This window comes from Canis aureus, chromosome 21 (assembly GCF_053574225.1).
Source record: "Canis aureus isolate CA01 chromosome 21, VMU_Caureus_v.1.0, whole genome shotgun sequence".
In the NCBI taxonomy this organism is placed as follows: Eukaryota; Metazoa; Chordata; class Mammalia; order Carnivora; family Canidae; genus Canis; species Canis aureus.
The window spans coordinates 37,271,037-37,288,950 of NC_135631.1; the positions used below are offsets into that span (position 1 = coordinate 37,271,037).

The 17,914-nt window shown below is 35.1% G+C and overlaps 1 protein-coding gene across 13 annotated transcripts in view; it reads left to right on the plus strand.

The window, feature by feature from the left end:
- MAGI2 (membrane associated guanylate kinase, WW and PDZ domain containing 2) overlaps positions 1–17,914 on the plus strand; it is a 1,325,593-nt gene that overhangs the window by 346,772 nt on the left and 960,907 nt on the right. The window lies entirely within an intron of this gene.

Here is a 17,914-nt window from a genome sequence, read left to right on the forward strand (position 1 = left end):
AGAGAGAGAGAGAGAGGCAGAGACATAGGCAGAGGGAGAAGCAGGCTCCATACACCGGGAGCCCCACGTGGGATTCGATCCCGAGTCTCCAGGATCGCGCCCTGGGCCAAAGGCAGGCGCCAAACCGCTGCGCCACCCAGGGATACCTAGCAAAGTTTTTGAATCAAATTTTTCTCAAAACCAAAATTCAAGCATATTTTTATATATAAATTATAGGATTATGAATGGAGTTTCAATTACAATATCTTATTATATATGTTTTTATATTTAGAAAAATAAGTAAGTGGGGGAGGGGCTAGGTGACTTAATCAGTTGAGCATCTGACTCTTGATTCGAGCTCAGGTCATGATTTCAGAGTCAGGAGATCAAGCCCCACACTGGGTTTTGCACTCAGCTGGGAGTCTGCTTAACATCTTCTCCCTCTGCCCTTCCCTCTGTTCACAGGTACACTTTCTGTCTTTCTCTAAATAAGTAAAAATAAATTTAAAAAAGAAAAAGAAATAACTGGATCTAGATGGAATCAGAAATTTTACATTATTAGGACAGAAATATCTTATTTTTAAAAATCTATTTTATTAATTAAAATCATGAAAAACTTTGTTTTATAACCAGGTATATATCCTACTTTATATATTTTTGAATATCTTAACCATCTTTGAGCTAAATTCCTATGCACCTTATGATGTTGATTGAAACAATTCTTTTTTGGAATTTACATAATTATGCCTTTATTTTTAGAAAGACAACATAAAAAGTGATTCATGAGCTTTTTTCATATTTTAATTTACTAACATGAGAATGTTGAAAGTTAAAAAGGTTTATTTGGCAGCTATTTTACTAATGCCAAGTAGATAAACCTCTAATTTTTCAGGTAGCTTAAGGACCAGTTCCACAACCATATAATATGAATCATATTAGACTGCTAATAGATTTCTGCTGCTTTTCCTTCTAAATGTATCATGAAACAAAAATTCAGTTTATGGTAGAGCAGTAATAACTCATCTGAAATTCCAGGGCAATATCACTTTTTTTTTTCTTTCCATTTTTAATTCTAGGAATATAGTGATTCAAAAATGGCCATGTGTTTGGAGAGTAGAAATTCCAAAACAAATACTTTATAAAAAGAATTACATGCTTCTCAATTTACTATGTGTCAAGAAACATCTGTAGAGGTGATTATTTCCCTTGTAATAAGCCTAGTAGGGGCAATTGCAGAACTTTAAATATCTAAGTGGTAATCATTAAGGTTTACATGTAGGATATGACTCAAATTGCCAGTCTGCTCTAGACAGCTACTGAGAGCCCTAATTCCTTATTAGGAAATTCATCTTTCTTGAGTTAATAGAAGATGAGATAGTTAAATCTGGGAAAGCTGCCAGTTGTTATTGCCATATTATTATTTTTTGTATTTGAAAGTACTACTGAAGCAGACTTTTGCCGTCACCAAGGCTGAGGATGAGTGGATTTTTATTATGTGCTTATGGTCAGTATTGAATCGTTCACATTTACCTGCTGCCATTTTAGTCCTGCTTTAGCTAATTGACAAGTGAGACAGCTGGGATTGAATATTTAGTTATAATTCCCTGGAGAAAGCATTGTGCATGTTTTATAACTTCAGTTATACGTCTGCTCTGCCACAAAAATTGTGCATGATTATACTTGCCTGCCTAATAAGAAGGCTCTACCTCTAAGCATTTGAGAAAAACAAAACAAAACAAAAATCACCCAGAAATTGCATGGGCTTCAAAATGGGAGATCGGGGGAAAAGGCTGATTGAATTGAGAACATGGCAAAATGACCTGAGCCAACTGGAATATTAGCAACTAGGAAATTCTTGGGGTAAATATTAGAATTTGTATAGAGGATAATGCAGGCTATAAGTCTTCTCAACACAGCTTGGATACCAGGAGGATTGTTATATTGAAATGTAATTTGAAACATCATTAAATTACATTTGAAATGAAAGGTCAATTTTAAGCAAACATATCAACATTTATTATCAAGCAGGTAAAAAAGAAAAAAAAAAAAAAAGAAACCAAAAAGTCGCACAACATCCTCAGCTTTTAGTCACTGTGAAAGCTTTATGCGTAAAAGTTTCACATCTTGGGGATTCAGTAGCTTTCTGATGACAAGACCAAACAATCTCAATTCAGAGTTAGCATGTGGACATAAGGCTAACAAGGAACTAGGATAGTGTCTCAGTGTAATATTTATTTTGTAAGCTCTCACAAACCAATAGGTTTGTAATATACAAAAAAGAATGAATTATAAGAAAAAAATTTAAAATACAAGTCCTTGATGGCTTTTGTTGGTATCTTTGTTTTGCTATTAGATTTGAAGATTAAAGATGAGGGACACCGAGGTTGCTCAGTGGTTGAACGTCTGCCTTTGGCCCAGGTTGTGATCCCGGGGTCCTGGGATAGAGTACTGCATCGGGCTCCCTGCAGGCAGCCTGCTTCTCCCTCTGCCTGTGTCTCTGCCTCTCTCTGTGTCTCCCATGAATAAATAAATAAAATCTTTTAAAAAGTAAAGCCTAAAGATGAAATTATCCTGAAAAATCTCTACTTTCAACTTCTGAACAGTATCAAACGTTCACCCAACCCACCAATGTATTAAACTTTATGTAGAACTGATCTAGAAGATCTAGAGCCTTGTTTCAAGTGTATTTAGGCTATTAGGCCAAATTATTATGCTCTGTTCATGTAATAAGAGAGACACTACGATTTTTCTAACCGTCTATTATCCTGAACACTCTTTATTTTGCCAAAAAATGTAGTTAATAGTTCTTATGCTAATTTAGAGCACTCCACTGTAGGTTTGAAAACAATATTTGAAATCCCTAAGTAATCTCTTCTAGAGTTGAGTCTTGATTAATGTACTTTAACACTAACTGTTCCTAAGTATAATTTAAAGTTTACTTACACATCTTACACACACATACACATACCACAACAATGTTTATTCTAAATATTTCAACAAAAATTCCAAAATGTATTTTTAAGAACAATAACAACAACAAAAGGTCAAAACCAAAATAATTACTTGAGTCGAGTTTAAAGAAAGACTTCCTTCACTTAGGTGATCAAATGATATAAAATCTCTAGGAAACTAAGACTATATACCTCCCTTGCATTAAATAAAGTTGTATCTCGAAGCACATTTGCCTTTGTCCATCATCTTCTGCACATTTCCAGCATAGATAATACATGGGAAAGTTCTGTGTCCAAGATTGTTTTACCAATACAGAAACAAATACTGGAGCAGATGCAAAAGAAGAGATCTATAGATGGAACAGGTCTAAGAGTATCTTTCAACCAGACCTTCTAAACCTGGACTTGTTGTTCAAATGTCTCCTGGCTTCTAGTCTTCTAGTATTTTTCATAAAACCACTTTTTTTCCCTGAGAATTCATGTACTCGATGGATTTTTGTCTTCTCTTATAGTCATTTCTCACCACTGGGAAATAACTTCTTGCAGTAAACAAAATAACTACACCCATCTGTAGCCTATTCTACCCAAAAGTTCTTTAGAACTATAGAAATGTTACATTGATTCCATATTTTAGAAAACAAAAAAAATAATTTTTTTGGCTGGCTACAGGTAATGACAAATTAAATTCCTACATTCTTGACCATATGCTTACTATTTTGAGTATTAAATATTTTCTTTAGAAACTCTTTCCTTTGACAAATGTCCTTTACTGCAGGCTTAATTTTAATAATAGATCCTCTAAAAGCTACAGATAGACTGTTTTTACTTCAGAGTTTTATATATTTTAAAAATTTAACACTTGATACTAAATTGATGGTTAAGAAATAAATTTAAGTTCAAAATTGATGTTCCACTTGCAAAATGGGTGTTGTGCCCTATAATCTTAGGTTGATTGAAATCAAGAGAATGATAGAGAATATTTGCTTGGCAAATACTGTTTTAAAGCATGAAAAGTTACATACTAAAAATAAATGCATTTGGCATCCACTTTTCTTCATGATGATTCATTAAGTCAAAAGCTTTCATTTTTACTAATATAAATTTCAGCTGAGTGTTAAAATTATGTATTAGAGTTGGTGCCACCATTTTCTTGAACTTTCTTGTAACATCACAATACGGTTGCTTATTAGTTAATATTCTGTACAGTTTCATACCTTGTGTGACTACATTGCACATAGTAAGGATTATTTTAACTTTATATTTGATGATTCTCTTCTGTGTGTTTATTGCTAAAGAAATTCGAGATGATCTAAATCAATTTTAATAGAACATTTACATGATAACTCATGACATCATCATATACTTTAACTTCAAACAAACTTTTTGCCACAACAATGTGACGTAGAGCATTTTTTATTATTAATAGAATAAGCTGAGTATGCATTTTACATAAAGAAGCCAAAGCAGTAAATATTTTTTTATAAAGACATCTTTAATCAAGACATAAAACTTGACCTCAAGATGCCACCAATTATCCATTGTGACTGAAATGTAATGAGTTAGCATAATTTATAAAATCTGCTAATTGCCCTTCATGGTCATGGATATTAATTTAACTTTTAATATAAATAAGTCATGGAGGCTGTTAAACATTTAATGTGGAAAAATTAGGCATTTTTGAGACATAATGAGATCTTATTATTGCGTTATGCTATTGCTAGCTTATAGTCTCTCCAGAAGTGCTTTTCATCTGCATCTGTTTTGTTTTCAATGAGCAAATACCTATTGAATACCTACGAGGTGTCAGACTCTGCTCTCTCATGGAGCTTACATGCTAACAACTTAAACAATAAACAAACAGGTAAATATATAACCTACTTTAGGTAGTGGTAACTGCTGTGCAAACAAGTAGAGAAGGAGAACAATAAATGTTGACAGTGGGGTTGTGGGACATAACAAGTTTACACAGGGTGAGAAGTAGTATTTGATCAGAGATATGAACCAAGTAGAACAGGGAAGAGGAAGGTAATTCTAAACATGATCATTTAAGAATGAGAGAGAGATTTGTTGCAGCTCTTTGGTGATTTGTATCATGCTTATAAAGAACATGATTGCTATCTCTAACTCTTAGCATGCTGATAAGGTGATAGTTGTTTAGAAAGAATGGTAGTGATTTATTGAGATTCCGTTTCTGAGAGCTACTTGTGAAGGTAATCAGTGGTAAGTTCCATATCAGTATTCCAGGCTTTTGCAATTTTATCATGGACTGTGACAACATATTTGCATAGAAATTATCCTGCAGTGTTGTATATAAATAATCCAAGTCATATCAATTGAAAAGCATCATCCTAAAAGAGATTTTGGAGAACTTTATTTTCAAGGAGAATTCTGGGATTTTTGTCTTAATGTCCTTACTATCCATTGATTTTAAGTAGAACATAAGATCAGTTGTTTGAGAAGGATATGTCATAATACCACTCATATCAGTAGATTCTATCTCCTTTTACCTCCTCTTTGTTCATTCATCCAACATGTAATGGATTTCACGTGGTCTGCCAAATTGCCACACCCTTACAAACAAAATAAAATACCTCCTTTTCCCAACAATCCAATCTCTGTCAGTGTTGCTATAATTTTCTCAATCACTCAGCTGGAAATCTTGGTGAAATCTTCTGTTCTTCCATGGCCAACCAAATCTAGTTCAGTCACCAACTCCTTTCCACTCATGTTTTGTTTTCTCAGGGATTAAGCTCAGGCACACCTGGGTGGCTTAGATGGTTGGGTGTCCAGCTCTTAATTCAGCTCAGGTCATGGTCTCAGGGTCCTGGGATGGGGTCCTGGGATGAAGTCCTGCATGGGCTCTATGCTCGGCAGGGAGTCTGCTTGAGATTCTTTCCTTCTGCCCCTCGCCCCACTCGTGCTTGTGTGTTTTCTCTCTCTCTTGAATAAATAAATCTTAAAAAAAAAAAGAATCCGGGCACCGGGATCCCTGGGTGGCACAGCAGTTTGGCGCCTGCCTTTGGCCCAGGGCGCGATCCTGCCTGGAGACCCAGGATCGAATCCCACATCGGCTCCCGGTGCATGGAGCCTGCTTCTTCCTCTGCCTGTATCTCTGCCTCTCTCTCTCTCTCTCTCTCTCTGACTATCATAAATAAATAAATTAAAAAAAAAAAAAAGAAGAATCCGGGCACCTGGGTAGCTCAGTTGGTTAAGGGTCTGCTTTTGGCTTAGATCATGATCTCGGGGTTCTGGACTGGAGCCCTGCATCGGGCTCCCTGCTCAGTGGGGAATCCCGCCCATCCCACCCCTTTCTCACCCACCATCCCTCCTGCTCTCTCTCACACACTCTGTCAAATAAATAAATAATAAATAAAATATTTTTAAAAAAATTAAGGTCAGGCTAGTGTCTGAGCTTAAAGCAGATATTCAAAGCTTTTTTTGGGCCCAGTACCATAGAGGATGTTACACACTTCTCTCAGCAGTAGTGGCTTATATTCAGAGATGGTGAGCCATAGATATTATATGTAAAATAAGCAGGTAACCAAATCTCCTTTGGGGGCACGCTCTCTTGTGTGTATACTCTTCTCCCTTCTAGCTACTTATTACTAGCATGACAGAGATATTACTTGGCGCAGAATGAAGAAATCTAAGTAGATGTTGCAGCTCTGTTGTATGTTTATCCAAGTCAATTAATCTCTGAAATGCTTTAATCATTTATAGATTGAAACACTACTCTATTTATCATTTACAGTTCTTCTGTTAGATGATGCAGTGACAAATACTAAAAATATTTAAATAAATAATATTCTGCACACAGAAAGGGTAATAGTATTATTGTAGTTAATTAACACTGAGTAAATGAAACTTTAAATACTCTAATTTACTGCTCCAGACCTCACGTTCTGTATTTTACACTAAAGAATTTGAATTAAAAATTAGTTCTCAAATGATATCCTCTCTCACCACAAAACAGAATTGCCTGACTTGAAGCTGGAATTAAAAAATATAAGTATTTCAAGTCAAATATAATGATAGCTACAAAATCAAGAAACATTGCAGATTGTAGAGGGTCTTTATTTAACATGGTGTTTTCTGTCGAATATAAGCCCCATCTTTAGCAAATCACCTCTAAAATCAGTCTTCTTTAATGAATTGTTTCAAATATCTTTAATAGTAACAAAATTAATAACTGCCATGTTGATATCATTAAAACAAAGTAATTTTCAGGTCAATGGATACTTTATTTTCAAAGTAATGAAAATTTTAGACATTCCTCCTGATTTTCCAAGAGTTAGATATTAGATATTACCTTTAAAAGTGTTACTCATCACGAGTGCCTGGGTGTCACAGTTGGTTAAGGATCCGACTCTTAATTTCAGCTCAGGTCATGATCTCAGGGGCCTGAGATCCAGACCCGTCAGGCTCCATGCTCAGTGGGGAGTCTGCTTGGATTCTTTTCCTCTGCCTCTATCCACCCACCCCTGGCACAATGTGCCCTTTCTCTTTCTCTCTCTTTTTCTCAAATAAATAAATATATTTTTTTAAAGTGTTACTCATCCAAGACTAGAAATCATTGTACTGTTTTGTAAAAATTATTATGCAGAAAGGAGATGTAAAATCATTCTCTTTCTTTGCTGCAGTATGATTTCAATTAGTATATAATAAGAGTACATGGCTGAGCAATAAAAGTTAATATTATCCCAGATAATATTAAGAATTCTCAGTTGCATACTTCCTAAAACATAAAATAAACATACTACAAAATATATGTGTTTTTTATACTTACCTTCAAAAACAAAATTATTTCTCTTAGATTATAGAGGTGATAATTTGACAAAAGAAAGTTAGCTTTCATTCAAATGAGATATTTATACCACAGGGTTAACTAAATAAAATCCACTTTCCTGACATAGCAAGTAACTCATAGTATCAGTCCAAAAAAGAAATGACAAATACCCACCATTTGCTTCAACGTGGATGGAACTGGAGGGTATTATGCTGAGTGAAGTAAGTCAGTCGGAGAAGGACAAACATTATATGTTCTCATTCATTTGGGGAATATAAATAATAGTGAAAGGGAATATAAGGGAAGGGAGAAGAAATGTGTGGGAAATATCAGAAAGGGAGACAGAACATAAAGACTCCTAACTCTGGGAAACGAACTAGGGGTGGTAGAAGGGGAGGAGGGCGGGGGGTGGGAGTGAATGGGTGACGGCACTGGGGGTTATTCTATATGTTAGTAAATTGAACACCAATAAAAAATAAATTAAAAAAAAGAAATATAATGATTGACCCCTCTTTTATGACAGGAAGCATTTCTGAACTTTTATAAATTACAGAATTATATATTTACAATGTATTTGCGATATCTTTTAATACTATTTGCAATATTTATTAATACTAAGAAAATCATTTAAGTCATCAATTAAGCAGGAATGTGATTCAACTAATATTTATTGAATACAAATCAATTATAAAGCATTGTGCTAGACTTTAAAGAATAAAATTTGCCTTAGGTAGGAAAATGAAGTTTGTCACAAATGAAGAATAACATTTATCCCTACTATCCCCTGATTTCCTAATATAATAGTGATGCTCTGTGATAAATGTTAATGGGCAACATAAAAATATTTTCTATTTCTTGAACCTGTCTACAGAAAGTACTTACCTTCAGCTCCTTTTAATACAACCACCCCTTTAACAACACCCTAAAATGTGAAATCATGTACCATATGCATGTGTGTGCTTCCCCCCTTATCAGATTTGATTTTTTGTTTTCCTCTGCTGTCATTTCTTTCCTAAAGCAATAAAAACTAATTGCCTATGAGGTTTGTAGCCTCTATATTTTACTTGACTTCAAAATACATTATTAGGTAAAGAGTCACATAACATTTTCATAAAAATTGTCAAGAATAAATAATAATAGTTTAGTAAAAATGGAAGTTTACTTCAAAGAAATATTTTCAGCAGGTTTTTATTGCAAGCAATTCTAGGGATAAGTTGGATTTGCTTAAGATGGCAACCTCTAAATATCCTTTTATCAGCTCAAAAGTCATGTACAATTTCATATGTAATTAGGGAATGGAAAGCAATCAAGAATACCTTTGGTTAATTGTGTGTGTGTGTGTTTTTTTTTTCTTTCCTATTGCTGGCTTAGTCTTCCCTATAATACTACAGGCAGTACAGCCCCAGATGTCTAAAAATGAATTTTTAGGAAATTTTAATTGATAGCCTTCAGGTATGGATAATTGAATTTACTAATCTATAGCACCGTGCCTGGCAAGTGTATAAATAGCCCCTAAAACTCTAGTTGGAGGAAGTAATTTTATAATTCAGTGAAAGTCCATTATAATACAACTTACTTTCCAAGTCTTTGACTATACTTCTTTCTTGATTCATACTTCTCTTTCGAGCCACTTGGAGGCACAGCAGTGTTGGGCAGTTGGCAGCAGGCATGTTTTTCTTCTGCTTAAGAGGCTTTTTTTTTTTTTCTCTCCCACTTCCCTTTCCTCTGCAATCTCGGATATTGTTTGAGTTCAGTCTCTCAAAACCAGCTCCTGCTTCTCATTTCTCTCCTGAGTTGGATCAGGGCCTTGGCTTTCAGGGGTAAAAGTAGTAGCAACCTAGAGACACAAGAATGATAATAAAATCTTCCTTCTATGTCCTTCCTTACTCTATTTCCATTCTCATAGCCCCCAGTGGCTTACTTCTTATTGTCTACCCATTTCTGCTTCCCTAACACACACACCTATGCACGCACACAAACACACATCATATTCCTCGAATGACATGTTTAACTGGTTGGGTGAGCTTAGAGTTCTTCTGCAATCTGAAAATATCTTCCAGGCTTTGTAACCCTCAATTTTCCACTATTACCCACTGCCCTTATCTTTCCTACAGGGTCTATACTATGTTTATAATGTATACTGTGTATAAGATATTAGGGGTGGTGGAAGGGGAGGTGGGCGGGGGGTGGGGGTGACTGGGTGACAGGCACTGAGGTGGGTACTTGACGGGATGAACACTGGGTGTTATTCTATATGTTGGCAAATTGAACACCAATAAAAAATAAATTTATTTTAAAAATGAAGAAAATTATAAGGCAACCTCCTCACACTAATGAAACAGGAAAAAAAAACCTGAAAAGTAGAAATCTATAATAAATTTTGTTCATTTGATAAAAAAAAAGATATTTATGTATTGCACAGGGGAGAGGGATGGGTAGATAAAATGGCTAGGGACTTACAAATTTTTTCTGGGAAAAGAATTTCAGATATTTTTTCATCATTTTATGAGTAATAAAGGCTTTTTAAAGGGACGGGAGGGGCAGAGGGAGAGAGAGAATCTTAGGAGATGGAGAGAATCTCCATGCCAAGCTTGGAGCCTGGTAGAGGCTCAGTCTCACAACCTTGAGATTATGACCCGAGCCGAAATCAAGAGTCAGTTGTTTAACCGACTAAGCCACGCAGGCACCCCAGTAATAAAGTATTTTTAAGAAAGCCCAGGAAAGGGCAGGCCGAGTGGCTCAGCAGTTTAGCGCCGCCTTCGGCCCAGGGCCTAACCCTGGAGACCCGGGATCAAGTCCCACATCAGGCTCCCTGCAGGGAGCCTGCTTCTCCCTCTGCCTATGTCTCTGCCTCTCTCTCTCTCTCTCTCTCTCTCTCTCTCTGTGTCTCTCATGAATAAATAAATAAAATCTTTTAAAAATAAAAAATAAAAAAGGATGCCCAGGAAATCTAAAAGTGATTCTGTATTTGTTTGTAAAATAGGAAATAAAGAAAGAGATTATAGCCCATTTTATAGTGAAATCACATCAAATGGATGATGGCAACACGAACTGAGGCCGGCAGCCCCTCAGAATAAACTGTGAGCTGAGCAAGTCCAAAGAAAAAGAGTTTGGGCTGAGCAGGTCTATGAAGAAATACATCAGCAGGATGCTCATGCTCCCATCAGCATATACACAGGGACATATGGAATTGCCCTCCAGTATGCTGCCCTCCCCCCCATTCCTCACTCATCCTTGCCCTGAGGAATCTGTAAGGATATCAGCAAGAATCCCCACCAGCATCTTGGAGCTGAAAGTGTTCCATTTGAATGCTCCTTTAAAGAAGTGTTTTGAATTGTCAGGGCCCGTAAACCTAACTTGGAAGTGTAACTGTTATTCGCCTGCCCCCACCTCCCAGGAAGCACTGTTATACATGGCACCTATAACAATTATATGTTTTCAACATACTCCGAATAATGTATTTCAGGTGCCTAATTAATTTAAAAGACTTATAGATGGGCCAAATACATAATTATAATAGGCTATATTATTTCTATGGAAAAAAAATTCTGCATGCCAAATAAACTTTTGGAACACATTCTTCATTATTCGAAGTCAGCCTGTAGCAATTCAAATCATGTGCCTAGAATTCTTATAACTTCATTAGTCCTGGTCATCCAGACACAGCCTATGGAAGATATATTGGTCTGTTCTTTGGAACCAATTTTGTCAGGGAATTTCTTTGTATTGTCATTGTAAAATGGACTTAAAAGTAATGCTCTGGCTTTTTAAGTCAGTTTGGGCAATGTGGCCTATGTCATGATACTTTTCAGCATGAAGACATTTGGAGTGGACCATCTATTGCACCAGGTCATCTGGTAGTTTTAAGCTGCACTAGGTTAGCAAAAAATTAAATGACGAGGACTGACCTTGTTTTATAGTTCTCAAAACATGAAACAATGTTCTACGTTTGCAAATCTATTCCTGATAATACTCATCAATTTTACTCGCAATAAGTATCACCTCTTCAAAAATAAAATTTTTCAGGTGACTTGAGGATAATAGCCTGCTAATATAAAATGAAGTAGGCTTAGGTATTCATTGTTTAAATACCATACACATGTTCACTTTTAATATGTGAATGTGTTTCAGGCATACCTAGTGTGAGCAATTTGTTTTATGCTTTTAGAAATTAATAAGGGTGAATGCTTGGATTTTCCGAGAAAAAGAATTGTGGTATTATTAGCACTGCATTTTTACAAATTTACACCTGAACTTGAGAAAATAGTTTAAAAGACAATAAACCAAAACCCAAGTGAAAAAAAATTTCCAAGAGAATTATGTAGATATTTTGGACAGTAGTTTCTTTCTTTGACCTTAGTAATTTTAGCTAGAAACCTTAAAGTGTTACAGTTGGTAAATCTTTAATTAAAGATTTCAAATCCATTTATAACTATTTGAATAGATTGGGGTTTTTTTCCCCCTTAAACTTATAGTGGTATAATCACTGATTTAAACAAAAAAAAAATATGTTGAATTCAGGTCAGATTACTTTTTGGCCATAAATCTTTCTTTCTTATGTTATGTCAAATTTGTTGTGACATCCTGCTTTTTATAAAGAACATCTAATGTTTAAGAGTTAGGTGAACCAGAGAAATTAACAAAAAAAACCCTATTCCTGCACTAAATTAGCCATCTTGAAATATTATAGAAAATTTAGATACACTTGAGTTTGTTTTCAACCCTGTGCCCATCCTTTACATTTCTTGATTGGAAAATTTAGGATGATGCTTGTATAGCACATAGCACAATGTCAGACATGTACCAAGTATTCATTTCTTCTTCTCTAAGAGAACCTATAATCATAACTATAAGAACAACTCTAACATTTACTTTGAGACCAAGACTAACAATGAAAAATGAAACTCAATAATAATATCCCATCTGTGCAGTAGTAGGTGGAAGGAAATGATAAAAAGCCATTTTCAATAGAGCTGGAGAATATTATAAACCACTTACATTTATCTCTGTCATTTTCTCTGAGACAGCAATTATTCTCTCTAGTTTTGAATCTTCTAATGATCTGCAACTGCTTAATATATTTTGTTGACTCTTTTATTATTGCATTTCTTATACAAAATATGTGATACTACTAAAAGTTTGAAGAAAAACACACAAAGATATTAAAGTGTGATAAAAAAATTGACTATACTCTCTAATATTATGAGTAAAATATGGAAGGGATACAGATTTTCATATACCTCAATGTTTCCAGCTATGGAAAAGCAATTAGCCAGATTAATTCATCTACAGTGAGTTACCATGGGTCTTATATGTGTGCTCCTATTTAAAATAGGCAAAGGAGAATTACTGGGGGAGGAACAGTTTTACTTGCTCACAATTTATATAATAGCCAGTATAGATCAAATGCATCCAGTGATTTGGTGCAGTACTCTAGCTGCCTGAAAATGAGATGGCCTCTAGATCATCAGAAACCAAAGATACAATTTTCCACCTAAAAAGGGGATGGAGCCTGCTCCGGTAGACTGGATTAGATATGTCTGTCACCTATTTTGTGGCTGTGGATCTTAACAGAATCAATCAACTTTCCTGTGATTTATTTCTCCATTTTTGAGGTAAGCCAGGCAGGAAACTATTTTTTAAAAAGGAACATAACAACATAGCCTTATAATCATTTTCTACTGGCTGTTCCTTGACTTCCCCACCACCCAATAAATTAAGATAAAGTAAATTTGCAATTACTCGTGGGCATATCTTAGAGATATGGATAGGTCTTTTTCTTCTTCCAGTTTCTTATAGACTGCTTTGCTTAGTTATTTTACTACTTAATTAACAAAGACAATGTATGAAATGCATTGTCTCTTGATGTACTTATCTTCCTGGACAATTCAGAAAACAAAACAAAACAAAACAAAACAAAACAAAACAAAACAAAACAAAACAAAAAAACAGTATCCTAGGGAAATTACCCATTGCTTTATTTCTTATGGACTAGGGATAACTTGTGGTCTGTAATTATAAATACTTAATTAAATTAATTCAATTATCTGATTACAAAAAAAAGAAAAAAATCCCCCAATTCTAAAGTGCATTTAGTAAACACTTTATATGGAAGTGTAGAATTGAAATCTAGTGGAGACTTTATTTGGTTCTACAAAGAAGACCTTATTTGGATCTACACATACTATTATGGACTGAATGTTTGCCTCCTCCAAAAATCGTATGTTGAAATCCCTTTTTTTTTAAGATTAAAAAAATATTTTATTTATTTATTCATGAGAGACACAGAGAGAGAGAGAGAGAGAGGCAGAGACCCAGGCAGAGGGAGAAGCAGGCTCCATGCAGGGAGCCCGATGTGGGACTTGATCCCGGATCCCTAGGATCAGGCCCTGGGCTGAAGGTGGCGCTAAACCGCTGAGCCACCTGGGCTGCCCTCATATGTTGAAATCCTAACCTCCAATATGATGGTGTTAGAAACTGGGCAACCTTTGAGAAGTAGTTAGGCTATAAGGGTAAAGCTTTCATTAATAAGTTAATAATTAATAATAATTAATAAGTTTTTCTTAAGTTGTCCCTTGATGTCAGGCTGAAAAGTTTGCTTGGGATCATGTTGAGAAAAGACGTGACTGCTTTGGACTAAGAAATTTGGTCTTCAGGCTATAGATTATGAAAGTGTTCTTTAGTAACAGAATCGTTAGTTTCAAATTCTTCCCAGATCTCTTATTGCCAAATATGTGATTTGAGAAGGTATTATATCTTTTAACTTAACTGTTTTATTTTATAAAAATAAATGGATAGCTTTTCACAGTTAAATGAAGTAACTCAGAGTTTTTAAAATATAATAGTAAGCAAGAGCCACTGATTTTTTTGAAGAGAAGAGTACAGTGGCTAAGGCATTGGCAGTAGCAGTGCTCTGCTTGATGGAATGATTGGTGGAGATATAAGGCAGCAAATGCAGGTATCACAAACAAGTAACAAAACAAAAACTCCACAGACAAGAAATAACAACACAATCAAAAACTTTAACTATGGCATATAACATAGCAGATTTATTCAGTTATTTTAATAGTAGATAGCATTTACTGAATACTTTATCATGTGGAATTTAAAATGTTAACTTAAATACCTGAAATCAGGGACGCCTGGGTGGCCCAGCGGTTGAGCGCCTGCCTTTGGCTCAGTGTGATCCAGGATTCCTGGGATCGAGTCCCACATTGCGCTCCTTGCTTGGAGCCTCCTTCTCCTCCCTCTGCCCGTGTCTCTGCCTCCCTTTCGGTGTCTCTCATGAATGAATGAATGAATGAATGAATAAATAAATAAATAAATAAATAAATAAATAAATAAATAAATCTGGAATAAATAAATACTTGAAGTCAAGTAGTCTTGAGATCCAAGAGCTGTTTTTTAGCTCAGCCATTGCCCACTGCCTATTGCTTAATTCTTCTCTAATTTAAAGTGCTAATTAAGGAAAAATGTGCCTTTAAGTGTGTGTGTGTGTGTGTGTGTACATACATTCCTCTCTCTCTCTCTTTATATATGTATATATATAAAACAGTTCTATACATACAGATTTAGCCATTGGGATCATGTAGAGTTGCAGATAACAGAAAACCACAATAGTTTTAGAAAATAAATATATGCTTTTTCTCATATAACAAGAAATCTAAAGGTATGTAGTTACTGATGTTGTTTTAGATGCTCATTGAAGCCATCAGGGACCCAGGTTGTTTCTAACTTCTCCAATCTCCTAAGCATGTTGGATTTTTCCCTTGTGCTTGTCACTTTGTGGTCAGGATATGGCTGCTCCATCTCAGATATCTAATTCAGTGAAGAAAGAAATACCCTCCTTCTCTGTGAGTTCTCAATGGCTGGAACACAGCTGCTGGAAGCTGAAAGGGCAGTTAGGAAAGTGAGGAACTAGATCATATGACTGTTTCAGACCACTGTGACCTATGTGAAGACCATGTGACCTATCTGAAGCAGAGCATGTTTGGGTCTGAAACTAAGTCAGGGTTCTCAATTAAAAAAAAAAAAAAAAAAAAGAATAGAGGAAAGAATACTGGGAAGGCAAGTAGCAGAATTCTCCATAACAAGATAACAAGGATAAATAAAATTGCCTTACTTGAAAGATGCTATGATAAATTGTGAAGACTAATAAAGTATTTGTGACATATGAGGCAAGAGAAGTCCTTCCAAAATAATTGTGATCATTTGTGTCTTTCATTTTAATTAGTGGAAGAAATGTTTATTTATTTATTTATTTATTTACTTACTTACTTATTTACTTATTTACTTTTTTTTTTTTTCTGGAAGGGATTTTTAAATAATTATCAGAAACTTCAGCAGGCTATTCCATGGGGGGAAAAACAGTCACTGAATGGACAGCCTTTATTTTTTTTAAGATTTTATTTATTTATTCATGAGAGACACACACACAGAGAGGCAGAGACACAGGCAGAGGGAGAAGCAGGCTCCATGCAGGTAGCCCGATGTGGGACTCGATTCCGGGTCTCCAGGATCAGGCCCTGGGCTGAAGGCGGAGCTAAACCGCTGAACCCCCCGGGCTGCCCCATAGACTGCCTTTTGTTGTTGTTTTCTTACATAGGCTAACTTTGGAGAGGCTAATGTATATTTGTAGTCAAAGAATAGTTTAAACTGATCATTTATTTTCAGGGGCAAAAATCATCCTGGACTACAAAATGTGAGCTTATCCATGTTGCATTAGGTGAGTGATTCTAGCTTACTTTAGTGGACAGACTACATCTGTTGTTCTATAGTTAGCATTTGCTCGAGCTGCCAGAAATCATCTCATCACTTGGCATGTCCCACATATTAGACAGAAAGAAAAAGAGAAGAAAGCTGGGGTGCAGTTGCTGAAGGACCTATACACTTACAACTCTGCAGAAATGACAGCTGAGAACACGCAAGCAGGATGCTTGCTCTGTGGCTGTAATGAATTAGCAGCAAGGGTAGACATGATCCGTTGACCGGAAAAGACCAAGGGAGAAAGACAGAATTTCAGGATTTCTAATTATTAACTACTTCGGAGAGATGTCAGGAAGTCCAAGACACATGGAAATGGAGGACATTTGGAGCTATAAATAATAGGTAATTGTTGATAAGTGTGATGGTAGTTTTAAGTGAGTTTCCTATCAGACTGCTCTGCTTCTTTGACTAAGAAAATTGTTTTGAATTTGGAAAATTATATGTACAAGCATTCTGGATATAGTATTTATGTGTGCTCAAAAAGCAGTATGTTTTCCTTTGATGTCATTTGTTTTCTGCTATCATATGATATTGGGTGGAAGAAAGATAGATTGTGACTATTTAGTTAAATATATGAGAAACTGGAAGAATTCTGATAGTTCAGTTAAAAGCATTATTTCTTATGGCATCTTACTGAGGCTCTTTGAGCAGGTTATGAGGCAACTGAAACAATGGATTCAGAAACTACAGAAATGTTGCAATATGTAGTTTGCAAATATATTAACTGCGTAAGAGATGCTTATGCACACTCACAGAATGCTATTTTACATGGTCAGTGGTACAAATACATTGATGAATTGTAATTTGGGGATTCAAAAGGACTTGAAGAAACTATGATTTATGTGACTATTATAGATTTCCTAATCTATCTTTAATTTTTTGTCTTGGTTCAGTTACCTAATAGGTTTGAAAAGATAAACATTTCAGGAATTCTTATTTATATTTTTATAGGTATTTTGATTTCTTTTAAGTATAAAAATAAGAAGGGCCTCAGATAAATCATTATTTAGCAACACTGGGGCACCTGAGTGGCTCAGTTAGTTAAGCATCCAACTCTTGGTTTCAGCTCACATTTTGATCTCAGGGTCATGAGTTAGAGCCCTGCATGGGTTCCATGCTGGGCATGGAGTCTACTTAAATAAAAAATAAAATGAGATAATAATGTAGAATAATTATTTTTTAAAAGAAATTAATCTTTGATAGATCCACAGAGTAAGTTTTCTTACCTATAGCCCAGTTTATTTTTCATTAGGTTATAATGGCAAATAGGCTTAAAATTATTTCTATAGTAATAACAACAATAATAATTTTTAAAACTATAATAAGAAAAGAAAAAAATCTCAATTTTTTCAAAACTTGTCCCAAGTCAAAAATATCTACACATAGAAATTTACTTTGATTTATTATATAAAGGGAGAAAGCATTAATATTT